At 41.3% G+C, this 18,601-nt stretch overlaps 1 protein-coding gene across 3 annotated transcripts in view; it reads right to left on the minus strand.

Annotated features, from left to right (window-relative positions):
• Positions 1-18,601, minus strand: part of PLOD2 (procollagen-lysine,2-oxoglutarate 5-dioxygenase 2) — a 79,802-nt gene that overhangs the window by 59,151 nt on the left and 2,050 nt on the right. The window lies entirely within an intron of this gene.

Below are 18,601 nucleotides of genomic sequence, written 5' to 3' on the forward strand. Positions count from 1 at the left end.
ATAGTGACTTTATTTGGTTTGAAAGAAAGCTGGGGGAAGGGGCAGGGTGGGTTCCTTACAGAAAATCAGTCAATAAAGGGGGCGGGTTTTCATGAAGGAGAAAAACAGATATTTCACACGGTAGCCTGGCCAGCCATGAAACTGGTTTTCAAAGCTTCTCTGATGCACAGCGCTTCATGGTGTGATCTTCTAATCGCCCTGGTGTCTGGCTGCGCGTAATCAGCAGCCAGGCGATTTGCCTCAGCCTCCCACCCCGCCATAAAGGTCTCCCCCTTACTTTCACAGAGATTGTGGAGCACACAGCAAGCAGAAATAACAATGGGGAGATTTCTTTGGCTGAGGTCAGAGCGAGTCAATAATGAACGCCAGCGGCCTTTTAAACGGCCAAATGCACATTCTACCACCATTCTGCACTTGCTTAGCCTGTAGTTAAACAGCTCCTGACTCCTGTCCAGGCTGCCTGTGTATGGCTTCATAAGCCATGGCATTAAGGGGTAGGCTGGGTCCCCAAGAATAACTATGGGCATTTCAACATCCCCAACGGTTATTTTCTGGTCCGGAAAGTAAGTCCCTTGCTGCAGCCCTTTAAACAGAGTAGTGTTCCTGAAGACGCGAGCGTCATGAACCCTTCCCGCCCAGCCCGCGTTGATGTTGGTGAAACGTCCCTTGTGATCCACAAGTGCTTGCAGCACCATTGAAAAGTACCCCTTGCGGTTTATGTACTCGGTGGCTTGGTGCTCCGGTGCCAAGATAGGGATATGGGTTCCGTCTATTGCCCCACCACAGTTAGGGAATCCCATTGCAGCAAAACCATCCACTATAGCCTGCACATTTCCCAGAGTCACAAACTTTCGTAGCAGCACCTGAGTGATTGCTTTGGCTACTTGCATCACAGCAGCCCCCACAGTAGATTTGCCCACTCCAAATTGATTCCCGACTGACCGGTAGCTGTCTGGCGTTGCAAGCTTCCACAGGGCTATCGCCACGCGCTTCTCAACTGTGAGGGCTGCTCTCATCTTGGTATTCTGGCGTTTCAGGGCAGGGGACAGCAAGTCAAAGTTCCATGAAAGTGCCCTTACGCATGCGAAAGTTCCGCAGCCACTGGGAATCGTCCCAGACCTGCAACACTATGCGGTCCCACCAGTCTGTGCTTGTCTCCCGGGCCCAGAATCGGCGTTCCATGGATAGAATCTGCCCCATTAACAACATGATCTCCAAAGCTCCGGGGCCCGTGGTTTCACTGAATTCTGTATCCGTGTCCGTGTCCATGTCCTCATCATGCTTGTCGCTGCGCTGCCGCTGCCTCCTCGCCTCGTTTTTCTGGTCCTGGCTGAGCATAAACTCCACGAGAACGCGCGAGGTGTTTACAATATTCATGACTGCTGTCTTGAGCTCAGCGGGCTCCATGCTTGCCGTGGTATGGAGTCTGCAGTGTTCACCCACCCAGGAAAAAAGGCGCGAAAATGGTTGTCTGCCGTCCGTTGCTTTCATGCAGGGAGGGAGGGAGGGAGGAGGTGAGGCTGTACCCAGAACCACCTGCGACGATGTTTTTTGTCCCATCAGGCACTGGGATCTTAACCCACAATCCCAATGGGCGCGGGAGACTGCGGGAACTATGGGATAGCTATGGAATTGCTACCCACAGTGCAACGGTGCAGAAATCGACGCTAGCCCCGGTACTTGGACGCACACCACCGAAGTAATGTGCTTAGTGTGGCCGCATCCATTTCGACTTTATACAACCTGTTTTTCAAATCCGAATTATCTAAATTCGGATTAATCCCGTAGTGTAGACACACCCTCTGTAAAAGAAAAAGACTTAAAAAAATTATATTCACACTTCGCATTAAATTCCTTATCAACTCATCTTTAATATCAAGGTCTTCGACAATTCTACTTCTCATTAGTTATATTTCTGAGCAATTTTAAAAAGAAACAAAGCCTGGTGGCTTTAACACATTAGTTCTGCAAAACAGCTACCATCTAATGTCAATTCCAATTAAAAATTCCTTGAAATCTACTATGAAAATATAAGAAGTAAAATTAGTCTTATTTAAAAGGGACCTGAATTCACTAATTTAGTCATTCAGATACAGCAAGTCCTTAAAGGCAATGGGCCATATTCTGATCTTATACTGGAATAAACCCGAGGTAACTCTACTGAAATCATGTTGAAGTCATAAAACTAGTGTATGTGATAAACAGAAACAGGACAGGTAAGTTTAATCAAGGTGTCTTTTGATTCCAAGATGTGATGCCTCTGAAACCTCAAATTAACAAATAAAAGACCACATAATGCAATAGCATCAGTACATTTCCTAGCAGATTTCTATACATCACAAAATCTGTCATATCTCATGCCCTGATGGAAGACTAAGCCATAGATCAAGGATTGAATGCTGCACTTAGCATCTGGCTCCCGAAGGTGAGCCCTCTAAATAAGGGCATTGATGAAGCAATGTTGGGAAGATTCCTCCATCACTGTACTTGATATAAATTTTCCTGGGCCAATACCTAGCCTCCTTACTCACATGAGTAGTCTCCTTTACTCCAAGAGGGCTACTCACGGACACCAAGTAGGACTTGGCCCTGTGGATAAAAGCAGGACTTATTATATTAAAGTCTGTCAATTCAGTACCTTTAACAAACTATCATTTCACTTAAGCAGGAGAGGGAAGGGAAAATGAAGAAACAGTGCTAAAAAATGCTCATGTTAAAACTTAGCATTTCATCTCCATAAGACTACATAATGTGCTTGTAACTCAGGTTCACCCAGCGTGGCTCTATCCTGCTCTAATAGCTGAATGCTAGCGTTCGTACAGCCTTTGTGCTAACAGAGCGGGATCTTTTAGCTTAGCAGTAGAGACTTATGCTTTTAGATCTAGAGGGCCTGGGTTTGAACACTGCTACTGACAGGACACCCATGGCATAGTGTTACAAATTGGTGAAATTAAAATGGATCTTATCTTGTTTCTGGAAACTTCCAATACCATACACAATTTACGTGCACAATAATATTTCTGACAACAAACATGACTGTGTCCATACATGTAGGAAACCAAGGTAGCTACAGGAGACCAGTGATGTCCATGCAGGGGGCAAAGGGACTCCCCAGGAACATTCCTTATCCACCTACTCTTTGGCAGTATGCCTCCATTGACATACAAGCTATCATTTGCACCTTGTCTGTCACCAGAGGGGAGTATCAGGCCCAGTGTTTCTTTATACAACAGACTTAAGCAGCATTTGAACATATGTAAACAGGAAGAATGCGATCCTATAGCCCAATGCAATACTAAAGTATAAAAGGAAGTATGAAGACCAGAACTTCAATCCAGCTGAGTGTGTTAAACTTAGCAGAGTGTTACTATAGAGGACATTCTGACAATTACATAAATAAAACAGACCTGCTTTCCAGAGACAACCGCTGAGAGACACAGCATTTGGCTGACACAGTATCTCCAGAGGCAAATGTGCTCATTTTTAAATGCAAACTATAACTTTACCAATAAGGAAACACTTTGCTAGTCATGTCAAGAAAGCCAAGGTTGCATACAAAGATCTTTGTAACCTATTAGGAGTCCTAATGAACATTTTACATCAGCATCTAATTTCCCTTGCATAACTTATTTTTGGGGTGCTACAATCAAGGATCTGACAACACTCCCATCATAAATATTTGTTTTCAGGAGTCAGAACTATAATTCAGAATGTTTGCTTTGGGCTGAAGTTTAGCCAACAAGGTCTAAGCCAGGAACAGTTCTGCCAAGTTTAAGTTACAATGTCCTCCACCCAAGCCCCCTGCCAAACAATGTGTGACTAGCCAGACTTTTGCCAATCTTTGACCCACATGGTTTTTACTGAATGAAGATTCACAGATTACTAGTTAATTTGCACCAGTGCTTGTGTACACTTTCAGAATTGTTTTAGGAGCAGCCAAGACTCGGAATACTGTTCGCTACCATATGATGACTGAGGTTTAGTTATTAGATCCAGACCTTGTAGACCTATTGACACAGAGGTGCTTGTACTCTACCCAAATAGAAAAGGGATAATGGATCTCTGAACCACATACTGCATAGAGTTTTAAAGATTTACAATTACAGAAATATAGTTCCACCCTTGGGGTTCTAGAGACCATGTAAAACCAAAATAGAATTACTGCTGTATAACTGGTAATTTGTTTAGATCTATATCCTCTGGTTTTGGGTGCAGAGGAAATCAAAGAGGCACAAATACCTGCCAAAAGTGGCTACTAAGCAAGAGACAGAGTGGGGAAAGAAGAGTGCCTAAAACTCCAAGGAGAGAAGGCACAGCCATAGAGACAAACACCAGCTCTCCCAGGGTATGTCTACACTGCAATTAGATACCCACAGCTGGCCCATGACAGCTAACTTAGGCTTACAGGGCTCAAGTTAATGGGTTATTTAATTACAAAGTGGGAGGATCCTGGAGCTTGGGCTAGGGTTGCCAAATTTCTAATTGCACAAAACCAAACACCCTTGCCCTGCCCAGAGGCTCCCCACCAGCTCATTCCCCCCCACCACCCATCATTCACTCTCACTCACTTTCACCGGGCTGGGGTGCAGGAGGGGGTGAGAGCTCTGGGGTGGGCCAGAAATATGGGGTTCAAGGTGCAGGAGGGGGGCTCCGGGCTAGGGCAGGGGGTTGGGGTGCAGGAGGGCCTGAGGATTCTGGCTGGGGGTGTGGCTCTGGGGCAGAGCCGAGGGTTCTGGAATGTGGGAGGGGGCTCAGGACTGGGCAGGGTGTTGGTGTGCGGAAGAGGGTGCAGTGTAGGAGCAGGATTTTATCATTGTACTATGAGAATTAATGTATGATTTGATTTTACCCTGTCACCCACTCTTTTTGAATAGCAGAAAGGAATGACAGACCAGAACAATCCTTATGACTGATTATGGTCACCCTTTTGTTTTGGATAAGTTATAATGTCTACTATGGTTTCCTATATGTATTACAAATTAGGCACTCTAGTTAAATATACATTTCTTTGTTTTAAGGTTTTAGTAAGTAAGAGACAGGATCTTGTATTGTATCCATGTTAAGGAGATTAGAGGAATGTTGAGGGCCTGAAGCCCCAATGTGAATGGTTTTAGTTAGAAGATTTAGCAAGCCTTGATTTACAATGTATTCTGCTGAATATAAAAATACTGCTGTCTGTATACCTTTGAAGGTTTCTGTAAGAGATTGTTTGTGTGAATGAGGAATGCATGCATCAGGAAAAGATAAGGTGTGAAGGCCATTGTTATAGCCAAATGGTCAAGAAAGAAGGAGTGAAGAGACTTGACTTGACACAATCAGTGCGCATCCATAATGAAGAGAGGGCAGATCGATGACCCTGAGGTGAAGGCTGGTACCCCTAAGGACAATTGATTAAATCTAAACCAGGACAGGATGACCCTCTCAAGAGGTGTATTGGAATGTTAACATCAAAAGATACACCAATTAAGAAGTAACCTGGTCACAAACTGACACAGCAAAATCCATAGACTTCAACAGAGAAAAAAAGTCTGTAAGAACAGGGTGCTCTGCCATGGGGCTTTGAGTTTGTCTCCAGGAGCATTGGATCGCAACCAACAAGAGCCCAGCTCCTCACTCATGCTCAATCTAACTGGCCATTAGATTGACTCGAGCTACAACAGACTGGTAACTATAAACATCAACTGGCAGGGCAGGGCAGGGCAGGGCAAAGAGAGAGAGAGAGAGAGAGAGAGAAACTGAAAAGCATATGCTAACTGTTGTATTTTCACTAAATGTGGCGTATTTGCCTTTTCCTCTATAAAAGATCCCATGTGCTTTGTATATCATAACAGCGGGGTCTGGGAGGGCGTTAAAGTGTGTTGGGGAGTTTGGGGTGTGGACTCCAGCCGAGCGGAGCTTACCTTAGTCAGCTCCCAGAATAGGATGGCACGTACAGCTCTTAGGCAGAGGGGCCGGGGAGCCCTGCTCGCTGCCAATGCCCGCAGCCGCCATCCTCGCAGCTCCCAGCTCCCGCTCAGGGGAGCCGCTCACTACCCAAGCCTAAGAGCTGGACATGCTGTCCGTTTCTGGGAGTCAGGTGGAGCCAGGGCAGGCAGGAAGCCTGCCTTAGCCCCGCTGCACCTCCAACTGGATTTATTCAAGTTTGTCAGGGGAGACAGGCTGAGGCCTGGGCAGGTGGGCTTGACTGCATGGCACCAAACAGAAGATGGAAACCATGCAAGTTGGACGGAGAGACCAGCCATCTATATAGATGCCCTGACCCACTACAGTGTTGCCTGAGTAATAAGGCATACATCACTCTCCAAACTGTAGGATGAGTCAAAGAGGATGTAAGTGAAGACTCAGATCCCTGAAATGGGAAAGTAAGATTTAGCTAGCCTGCATATAAAGTATTACAGTAGAACCTCAGAATTATGAACACCAGAGTCGCAAACTGACTGGTCAACCACACACCTCATTTGGAACCAGAAGTATGGAATCAGGCAGCAGCAGAGACCAAAAAAAGCAAATACAGTACAGTACTGTATTAAATGTAAACTACTAAAAAATAAAGGGATAATTTAAAGAAGGATTTGACAAGGTAAGGAAACTTTCTGTGCTTGTTTCATTTAAATTAAGATGGTTAAAAGCAGCATTTTTCTTCTCCATAGTAAAGTTTCAAAGCTGTATTAAGTCAATGTTCAATTGTAAACTTTTGAAAGAACAACCATAACATTTGTTCAGAGTTATGAACATTTCAGAGTTATGAACAACCTCCATTCCCAAAGTGTTCATAACTCTGAGGTTCTACTGCAGTTGCTAGCTCATCCGCTCCCTCCCTGGATGATTACAGACAAATAGATAGGTTCCCCTCCGCCTTCTTTTAAATATTGTAATTTACTATTTTGAAATCTGGTATGGAGTACTCTAAAGTCACAACCAATAGCTTAAAGTGGCTAAGAGTTCCTGCAGCTGCCTTTCTGATCCAATTTCCATAGAAAATGAAAACAGAGGGATTAAAAAAAAAAAAAGTTTCTCTAAACCCTTGTTCAGTCCCTAGTTGGATGCTCATTTCCATGGATATGGAAGCAGGAAACAGCTGAAATTATTCAGAGTCTTGACTCGGTTATTCTACTTTTGTTCCTTCCAACTTTTGCATCCACTGGAGTTGGAACAGAAAGGCAGCCAATAACCCGTAAAAAAGGAACCCCGGCCACTTTTAGATGTTGGCCATTCTCATCAAGTGGCAGTCTACAAGTAAAATAAATAAATAAAAATTGCCTTCAGAATTCAGGTGCCTGCACTCCCAGAATTTTTAGTACTTTGAATTTAGAAAAAGCTGCTGGTGGACTTTCCCTACCTCTCACCATCTCCTGGGCCTTGAACAGAGGTTTGTTTGTTTTTTTTAATTTGGAATGGATAATTGGTTAGTAAGTCCATAACTGTGCTTATAACCAAGATAACTGCACAGCCAGCACCTTCTCCTGACAGATTCCTTCAAGCATGACACAGTAGACCAGGGGTTCTCAAACTGGGGATCAGGACCCGTCAGGGGATCGTGAGGTTATTACCTGGGCGGTTGCAAGCGGTCAGCCTCCACCCCCAAACCTCTTTGCCTCCAGCATTTATAATGATGTTAAATATATAAAAAAGTGTTTTTAATTTATGGGACGGGGGTGTCACACTCAGGCTTGCTGTGTGAAAGGGGTCACCAGTACAAGAGTTTGAGAAAAGTTTTATTTTTGTTGCACTCATAAACGTGCTGTCTCAAACACAACAGTAAATATAAAGGGTAATGGAAACTACTGAATGTACTATTAAATCCAAACCAATTTGGCAAAGAGAAGTGATTCTTGGGTTTTGGAACTACTGAGTAGAATTCAAAACTCAAAATTACCCAGAACTTTATGATGAGACTAGTAAAGGTTGATAAGGAAAACTCTTAATCGCTTCTTTGTGATACAATCTGTGTATATGAGAGTTACATTTTGTAATCTGTGTTACAAATCAAGTATTTTTTCTGGAGCATATCCTGGAAAATGTAAGGAACTCTACAACATTTTCTGTATAAGGCAAGGTAATTAACTTGCTAGCATAGGGCTGATTTAAAACATATTGGATAGTACCTTATTTTCAGCCTAATTTTTTTCCTCCTTTGAAACCACACACAAAGTACTCCTTGCCCATTTGGATAAGTATAACTCACAGCTAACTCAGAACTCACATGTGTACTTTTAAAGGAGCAGCTAGTAGGCAATTTAATTTTATTACAGTACAAAGGAATCCAAGAGAAGACAAGCCTTCCTAGACACACAGCAACATTGTATGTTGTCACTGTTTTAAGAAAAGAAGAGCCCTTCATGAAAAAAGGTCTAACCCTGAATTTGTTTACTCCGGCTAGGCCTAAAACAATTCTATTTTTCTTCCACCAGAGCCCTACATGACTATAAAGGTCCTGTAGCAATGAGACTGGCTCCCCTACTCTTTCCTTCCGGATACTGATCACAATACCACAAATTGCTATCTGGATGGGAAGTGAAAGACCCTAGAAAGTACTCCTCCATTCCAGATCTCTAGTGTGACATTAGTTTGCACTGCCTATTGCTCATAGGAGCGGTCTGGGCCTTCGCAATAGGAAAATTAAATGTGTTAATTCAAGAGCTGGAATGCTCCAATTATAATTCTGCCAATAAACATGAAAATGAGTGATTTATGACCATTGTAAATCTGATTTTAAAGCTGTATAATTTAAAACGTGCAAAGACCAGATTCTCTGGAAAAAAAGAGAAGTATAGCAGCTGGACAGCATAAAAAGGGGTGATTAAGGGGAGCCATTAGTATCTGTCATAAAAATTGTTATAAGTTTGACTATGTTGATGTATACAGATCTATGTAAGCCAGCAACAGGTACTAAGATCTGGAGTGCACATGCAATACTTAACACACATTTCAGTATTGAGAGTGAGGGAATCAGCCTTTATTATGAGACATTTACATTGTCAAAGAAAGCAGTAAACCAACAAAAGAATTTCTTGTTAAAATATTCAGCATATTTCAGGAAGAAGAATGGAAGCATTTGACTGAGACTTTTTCCAGGATTGATAACAGCAGAACATGCTGACATAGCAAACACATTGTTTTGTAAGAAGTAAGAATCATATATTAAATACTTCAAATTAATTAACTTGAGAGACAGATAGCGGTGAGCTGAGAGTATTACTGCTTAGTTAGATCAGCCTACGTACATTTCCAAGACCTTGCTGTCCCCCTCTGCTCATTCTGCAAGTTCCTGAGTTCTCCTGAGAACTGCAGACTATCTTCAAGTCCCATTAACTTTAGCATACAATACCTTGCAGGATTGGGCCCTGGGTGGTTTTATTAGCATTGGAGGGTTGACAGTTACTCATAAGAACATAAGAATGGCCATACTAGGTCAGACCAAAGGTCCATCTATCCCAGTATCCTGTCTACCGACAGTGGCCAATGCCAGGTGCCCCAGAGGGAGTGAACCCAACAGGCAATGATCAAGTGATCTCTCTCCTGCCATCCATCTCTACCCTCTGACAAACAGAGGTAGGGACACCCTTCCTTACCCATCCTGGCTAATGGCCATTAATGGACTTAACCTCCATGAATTTATCCAGTTTTCCTTTAAACGCTGTTCTAGTCCTAGCCTTCACAACCTCCTCAGGCAAGGAGTTCCACAAGTTGACTGTGCGCCGTGTGAAGAAAAACTTCCTTTTATTTGTTTTAAACCTGCTGCCCATTAATTTCATTTGGTGGCCCCTAGTTCTTGTATTATGGGAACAAATAACTTTTCCTTATTTACTTTCTCTACATCACTCATGATTTTATATACCTCTAGCATATCCCCCCTTAGTCTCCTCTTTTCCAAGCTGAAAAGTCCTAGCCTCTTTAATCTCTCCTCATATGGGACCTGTTCCAAACCCCTAATCATTTTAGTTGCGCTTCTCTGAACCTTTTCTAATGCCAGTATATCTTTTTTGAGATGAGGAGACCACATCTGTACGCAGTATTCAAGATGTGGGTGTACCATGGATTTATATAAGGGCAATAAGATACTCTCCTTTGTCTTTAAAAATATACCGGGGGGGAGGGGGGAAGAGATCATAAACATTTTAAACAGAGTTGTTAAAAATAATAAAAGCACTAAGCTGTAAAGTTTAAATTATGTTCTGAACTCTAAAGCAGTTTAACTAGCATTTCATGCACCAATACATACTTACATGCCAGACAGTTAACATTTGAAAAATCTATCCTTCAAAGAGCACAGTTCCCTATGTGCTAAAATGTATTGAAAATCTGGCCATAAGTATTAAAATGGGAACTACTGAGAGTGTTAAGCTCTTTTGAAATCTTTGTTTTTATCTGCATCACAAACTTAACAATAATCACTCTTTTGTGATGTGTATGCTAAGTGGGTGCCTCACTACAAAATAGTCAGAACTGGCTAAAATATTTATGCAGCAACGTAAAGAGTATCAGATGTGTCTTTGCTTACCAAGACCAGTCATGTACTTTTACCACTTCAAAAAAAGTAACTCCCTCACAAGACCACTTAAATGTATGTAAGAAAGTAAATAAGCCAGAACTGTTCTCCCAACAACAATTTATAAGCGGTGTAAGTTGCACTGCAGGTAGCACTGAGCATACCCATCCTACAGGAAACGAAAAACTTATATGCAGTGTTTGTATGTTTATTAGTCTTTCCACAAGCTTTTGCCTCCAGGAATCAACTATGAGACAAACATAAAATTAAGTAAAATAAAAGTCAAGGCCTGGTCTTTTGATGCTATTTCCACCATCCAGGGACACAAATGTTATAGAATCATAGGACTGGAAGAGACCTTGAGAGGTCATCTAGTCCAGTCCCCTGCACTCATAGCAGGACTAAGTATTAGACCATCCCTGACAGGTGTTTGTCTAAGCTGCTCTTAAAAATCTTCAATGATGAAGATTCCACAACCTCCCTAGGCAATTTATTCCAGTGCTTAACCACCCTGACAGTCAGGAAGTTTATGACAGGTCCAGGCTCATACTCTCTTTTGACTGAGCCATTCTTGGTCAAGGACCAAGGCAGCCAATTGACACTTTTGTAGCCTCCTGATCCTGGGGGAGGGGGGGCTGGTTCAACTTCCAGCAAAGCCCCCAAAGTTAGTAACCCCCATTGATCTAAATGGGCGTTAGTAAGGATAGGAACTCTTTAGAATATTTCCCTATTGTGGTCCTTCAGACAGAAATTAGAACATATTGTTCCTGAAGTATGGGTCACTTCCCAGATGCAGAAACCGGCTGATAGCTAGTATTGCTGCAAATGCCTTAATAACTGGGCCATAAGTGCTGCCTGAATGTAGTCTGGTATTTTGTTCCCTGCATCCCACTGCTTCTTTTTAAATAAAAACAGAGTTGGGATAATACAATTAAATGCTTACTTTACTAAAAGGCACTCTGAATTTGCCATATAGTAAAGCGTTAATTTCATACACAGTATATACTAACACAGACTCACAAAATGGGACTCAAAGCTTCACTTTAATTTTCTTCATCTTATTGCTTGTTATGTTAATTGAGTCCAACCGGAGTGCTTTCTCAGACTATGTGTAAACAGCCATGGACTTGGATATCAATGATATAATTGTTCCACGTCAATCACAACAAAACTACATTTTTAAAAAGGGAATGGAGCAGAATTCTTAGGAACTGTACAGCTAAGAGGGGGAAAAAAAACAAAAGAATATTGACTTAACTTGGCTTTGGATCAGACCCTATCTACTCAATGAAGTGTTTGTTTCAAGCAAGCATTGGACTGGTCTCAATTACTAAACTAAGAAATAAAACAAATTTTATTTGGTATGTTATGTCATTAGAATGTATGAACCAGCTGCTCCCTAAACAACCCTGCTGAATTTGTTGTAATTTGTCAGCAGGACTGCTTTTTCAGTGGATAACATGAAATTGACATGAGCTGCACAAGTGAGCAAGTTTATTCAGCTCCTGCCTTTTTGACTGTTTACTATATCAATAAAAAAATTCTTGTCCTGAGGCTATTTCTTTATGAGGCCACCTGTTTAAACAAGATCAAACAGAAAAGTGAGAATTCTTACAAAAGACCTTCTTCCAACTCCCTACAGCTAATTTATCAATGAAGTCAAGGACTGAGATTTGCAGTAATGACCCATCCTGAGGTCAGTATTTACTTGAGAAAAGAGTAACTGGAGCTGTAGCAGAGCAGAGGACACACAATGCTGCCTCCCTACAGTCATTATAGTTTCCATTTTCAAAAGAGCTCAGCACCCACAATATAGGCCAGATTTTCAGAATTGTTCCACTCCCAATTAAACACCAAATAATTGGTAAAATTCTGAGCTCTTTTGAAACTTCTGGCCAGATTTTTCACACTGGGAGCTATTGGGCTCTTAACAGTGTAAAAGATCTGGTCCCAGTTGTAGGTGCTAAGCACCTGAAATTCTGGCCCTCGGCTCTTTAGAAAGTCTGGCTTTAACTATTTAAACAGTTAGGCTGCAAGAAGTTCATCTTCATAACAGAAGTGTTTCTTTCTGAAGAGCTCCTTTATTCTGCACAAATGGATAACTCACAACCCCAACTTGCCAGGGAAAGCGATTATTACTTATCAAGGGAAAATGATGTTTCAAGTCCTCATATCGCATTGGTGAGAAACTGCTCCCATTCCACTCCTGGAGCTAACACTCACCAGCACTCTTGTAATGGAAGTCAGCACAGAAAAGCAGTAGGATACCTAGCCCACCTCTAAGACTTTGTATCTTAGTCACTAGCGTAAGGGTGGGTGAGATGCTTTTTAGTAAGTCCATGTGCCTGATTCTGATCTCACTTACACGATTATAAATTAGGATTAACTATTAAAATTACTGTTCACTGATGTAAAACAGGTATAAGGCCAGAATCCAGCTCAGTAACTAAACACCTTGTTGTAATAAGAGTTCTAAATTAACACAACCTATGGAACAAAGACTAGTTAGTTTTTGCATTTCATTGAATGGCACCTGCTGGAACTGCTTTCATTAGTGGAATCTGATTTTCCCTACATGTGGGCACAAGTTGGCTTTCACTGAAATCCATGGAAGCAGGATGGGCCTATGGAATCTGATCCTATACCACCTGGAAGTCAATAGAAACATTCCTATTGACTTTGAATGGCTGCTGAACTTAGCCCATAATGAGCAACTATGCTCTGGTCTACACTGGGGGGGGAGGGGGGAGAGGGAGGGAGAACAATCTAAGATACGCAACTTCAGCTACGAGAATAGCATAGTTGAAGTCGACATATCTTAGATCAACTCACCGTGCATTCTCACGGCGCAGGGTCGACTGCTGCCGCTCCCCCGTCGACTCCGCTTCCACCTCTTGGCAGTGCTGGAGTTCCGGGGTCGACGGCAGAGCGATCGGGGATCGATTTATCGCATCTACACTAGACGCGATAAATCGATCCCCGATAGATCAATCACTACCCGCCGGATCGGCGGGTAGTGATGACCTACCCTAAGTTTGTCCAGCACTTTTCTCTTGTTCAATCTCACATCTCAGGTTTAGAGGTTAATGGTACTTTTTCTGCTTTAATCCACACATGAATTACAAATATAGGAACACATACCAGATTTTAAATACAACAGTGACGTCAAAAGAATGAATTTAGCATTGCTGCCAAATAAAAATATTATACTTTCCATGCTTTAACTCTCATCTCCCAATAAGATCCTTCAGGTCATTAAACTATGATCTTTCAAATCCCATATTACACTTGCAAGAAAAATCCGCACTTGAAGTCCTCCAAGCTGCTTTCACAGCAAAAAAAAATTCAAATTGTGTTAAAGATATCCTAATGGATCAAAGGAAGAAATAAGTTGATTTTGTTCATGGTTCCCATATAAAATTCTAGTTTAAGGTCCCTAACCAAAGCAGATTTGTATTTTGTTGCTTTAAACTATTTCGGAAATCAGCCTGAAATTACTCTGTGCTTCATCACAAAGATGATTATAACTTACAATAAATTATACAGCAATACATAGTACACCTTTAATTTTGGTTTGCATAGAAAAGGATGAAATCGCCAAATATTTTCAGTATAAGGTTTCTGAACATTTATCAGCGTATAAGAGATTCTACAGTCACAATACTGAATTAAAACCAACAAAAACAATATAAAGGAATGTATATACATATAACCATATTGGAGTGTAAAGAAGTCAGGATGTTTTGAGAAGAGCCAAATGTAAAATATTGTTGTGTGTCTGAAATAGTGTACTGTAAAGTAACTACTGAAAATTGTGGGTGTAGTTATTTATTGGTGGAAAGTGGCCAATTAAGTGATTAATTATGTGATTAATTATGCTTTTTAGATACTTCACTACTGTCCTATCAATATGGGCCAGATTATGATACCTGTACTCACCTTGAGTAGTATCGTACTCACCTTGAGTAGTATCGTACTCTAGGAATAGTCAGACTACTCATTGAATAGGTTGCTCCTGAATATGAGCAAGGCTATTAGAATCTGTCCCTTATTGATTAAATATACCCCCTCCAATGAAACTAATATCTAAATATCTCCTACACAGTTACAATACACTCCCATTAGAGAAATGTCACCAAACAAGATATTTTTATGCTGCAGAAAAGTAAAGTCACTGTTTAAATTGAAAAGGGAATTATTCCTCTGTCATATCTTCAGTTTATGACCCTCTCTGAAACACAATTCTGAGGAGCACTTGATTTTTGCATTTTAAAATAAAAAAATCATCTTAAATAAAAAGCTAGAGGCCCTTACAATGTCCACACCTATCCTTCATGCAAATGAATCAATTCAAGCACTGGGTAAACTAGACTTTAAAACAGTAACCAACAGTTCCATAAGAAATAGATGAGATTTACATTTATTAACATACTTTAATAGTGCAATTCACTGCATAAACTGAATAGTCCCTCCATGCCAACAGTCCAGTAACTTTTTTGTTTTTAAATGAGCAATTAAATTTGGCAGAGAGAAGAAATCAAAACACTTAAGACATGCTCTAGTCATGATATTTCCAAATATTGTTATTAGTGCAAATAAATACTTCATATGAGACATGCATCCAGTTTGGACTCTAATCCTGCAAGCTGCTTGCACGGAGCCCCATTGACTTAAAATGAGTAGCAAGCCGGCCAAGGTACCTGTGCATTGCAGCTTGCAGGATCAGGGCCTCGATGATATATAGGCCGATTCTGCCACCTTTACTCATGTGGAGTAGAAACTTGCTCAGTGAGTAGCTCCACTGAAGTCTGCTTTGGTATTAGTGTGTTTGGGGCAGATTTTTGCCACACTTATTCACCTTACACTTGCAAATTGCACAATGAAATCAATGGAACTAGCTGCTCACTAAGTTATTACTCAACATAAAGAAGGGTGGCAAAATCTTGTCTTAGTCTATAAATCTAAGATAATTTGAAATTTCCAGCACTAACTAGCATCCATCAAAGCACTTACTAGGCATGTTAACACACTCCACCCTCATTATGTCATGCATCCTGAATGCTATGAAGGGCTTGCAAAACGTGTCAAAATTATTTTGCCAGGGAAGCCTTTCAAAGTCAATCCAATAATATTTAGAGTAAAAAAGTAACTAGAAATGTGACATAAAAGAAAAGCCATGTTTATTTATTTACGGTTATCTTCAGACACACACAAACACACACTTCCCTGCTGCACACCCACAGTAGTTAGTTGCCATTCTGCATGTTTTAATCTAATTCAGGGCCAGATCTTGCAAACACGTCTGCAAATAATCATTACACATGGGAGCAGCCCACATTGACTTCAGTGGCTTTACTCACATAAATAGGGATTTTTCACACAAGTAATTTTTGCTGGGAAATCCAGTGGTTTTGGGCAGCAGCCTGACATTCAGGAGGCCCAAATACAATTCCTTGCTCTGCCAGATTTCCAGTGTGATTTTGGGCAAGTCATCTGTGGATCAGGACTCAAAAAACTACAAGGTACCTGGGTGCCGAAACACCAGATTTAGCAACCTAAACCTAGATTTAGTAACCTAAATCTGTTTTAGACTCCACTGCAATCCATAAAATTCCTGCTGAACCCTGTAGGGGTCTTAACTCACTTGGGTGGGTTACATTAGATGACAAGAGATAGATATTTACTAAGTTTGACACAACAAGAAATGTCTCGACATCTAAAACTGTGGCTTCATCATCCACAGAGTGGACTGAGTTACATACGGATTTGAACTTTGCTAAGTATTATGTACCCAATTTGGACAATAAATGGTCTTTATGTACTTTTTTTTTTAAGCTGTAAAAAATAGCTGACTTTTCGGGGGGGGGGGGGGGGGAAGTTTTTGTTTTGTTTAACTAGAATTAACTCCTAGTGTGGTTCTTGTAACTTTATTGCAACTAAAGTTACAAGAACCTTATTGCAACTAAACTGCTCAAGTCTGGTTTGTTAACGATCTGTCTTTTTGTTACTCTTCATGAACATTTGTAATTCTGTATTAATGAAACACTGGCCTTTTTGATCAAGACTAGGTATGTAGTTTGATTTGAAAATAGAGCAAGATAGTATTTGGCAGCCACTTTTCCTCACGACTGTTACAAATGATTTCCAATGTAAGATATATTGATGTTTTGAAAATTTAACATGCCAACTGTGTTGGTTATACACTGAAAATTACATACTGTTCCACAAAATACCAGCAACCTAGAAATTAAGCTCAAGACTGATACAACACAAAAGAGAGATGTGTCAAGTTCTATTTCTCACTGAGTAGCAAAATATACTTAATAGAAGGCAATAAAATGTGCACAGAATAACTCAGGAAAATCACTAACTGTTAGAACTGGCATCTGCAGCTAACAAACAAACAAACTTGCTATGTGTCTGGAATCAAGAATCTCAAGGAGCAGCTTCCAAGTCAGCAGTCTGTTATACTTCAGTACAGATTATATTTCAGTACAGATTTTCTTAATATTCGTGTTAGCCAGAATCCACTTTAAAAAAGTGACAGCCTCCATAATACAAATAACTGTTTTCTATTAGTATTGTTCAAAATTAATAGATCAATCCTACTTCACAGAGATATCACCAGGATTAGTTAGTGTAACCCCCACACACACCGTATTAGTTAAGTATTCTGTTGATCATAGTACAACAGTCTAGCAGCTATCCGTTAAATCTTGAGATCCTACCTCTAACACCCACCCTGAAACACTTATTTCTCTCAGTTAATAAAATAGACATACTACAGTTTGAAAAGCTGTTTTTATGGGATGTGTATTCAGGGCTGGCTCCAGGGTTTTGGCTGCCCCAAGCAGACAAAAAAGCCGCGATCGCGATCTGCAGCGGCAATTCGGCGGAAGGTCCTTCGCTCCGAGCGGGAGTGAGGGACCGTCCGCCGAATTGCCGGACCTGCCATCCCTCTCCGGAGTGGCCGCCCCAAGCACTTGCTTGCCAGGCTAGTGCCTGGAGCCGGCCCTGTGTGTACTTGAAATGGAATGAAATGCAAGCAATTTGCTGTAAGTTGACACACTGTGCTGACTAATATAAAAACAGCAGCACCACGGTGCCACAAGTACTCCTGTTCTTCTTTTTGCGGATACAGACTAACATGGCTGCTACTCTGACACCCCCTCTGACAGACTGCAATAAATAGTGATTTCCTACAAAGCTGCTCTGTGCACAAACGGGACTAAAGCCAGAATCGCAAGCTAACAAGGCCAGCACTGTCCGTATAAGGAAGCTACAGATGAGCAGGTTGACACGTCTACAGAATCTGGTATACGTCAACACAAGATTTTGTTACATCAAGCTCCCAACACCCTTACCCGATACTGTCTAATCAAACGGGGTGAAATTTACAAGAGTCACTCCCCCAAAAAGTTTTCTTCTGCACACTGAGAGAATTAAACCAGACATTAAAATAACCTTATTATCACTTTGAACTTGTCAAGACTAGTCTACGCTATTTTTATCACCATGTGAAATCCATCTAGCAGGATAGGATACCTTTCCCATGCAAGATCCAGTTAGAGCTGTGCATTAGGTTCAAAATTACAGGTCTGTCGCATCTTATGCGCATTTAACATCTTACGCGCGATTTCAGCTTTACGCAGTCGGCCAAAACAAAAAAAAGAGAAAAACAACAATTTTAATACTGTACCTGTAGTGCGGGTGATTCTGCCCGCCATTACACTCAATGTAATTTTGACTATACACGATTTTCGCTTTACACGCTGACTGCGGAATGTAACCCCAACGTAAGATGCGACAGACCTGTACAGCAAAACTGTGACAAGTGGCTCCCTGGAAGCAAAGGCAGTACTTTGACAAACGTGTCTGACCACTTTTTCAACTGGTTTGGGGCATAAGTTCTTTTGTTATTGTTTTACACACTAAGGATTGAATTTCTTGCTGCTGTCTAGCTTCTTGGAACATTACAAGATTCAAACAGCAGAAGGTGAACAAGCTTTGGAATAGTATCAGAGGGGTAGCCATGTTAATCTGAATCTGTAAAAAGCAACAGAGGGTCCTGTGGCACCTTTAAGACTAACAGAAGTATTGGGAGCATAAGCT

This window comes from Trachemys scripta, chromosome 9 (assembly GCF_013100865.1).
Source record: "Trachemys scripta elegans isolate TJP31775 chromosome 9, CAS_Tse_1.0, whole genome shotgun sequence".
In the NCBI taxonomy this organism is placed as follows: Eukaryota; Metazoa; Chordata; order Testudines; family Emydidae; genus Trachemys; species Trachemys scripta.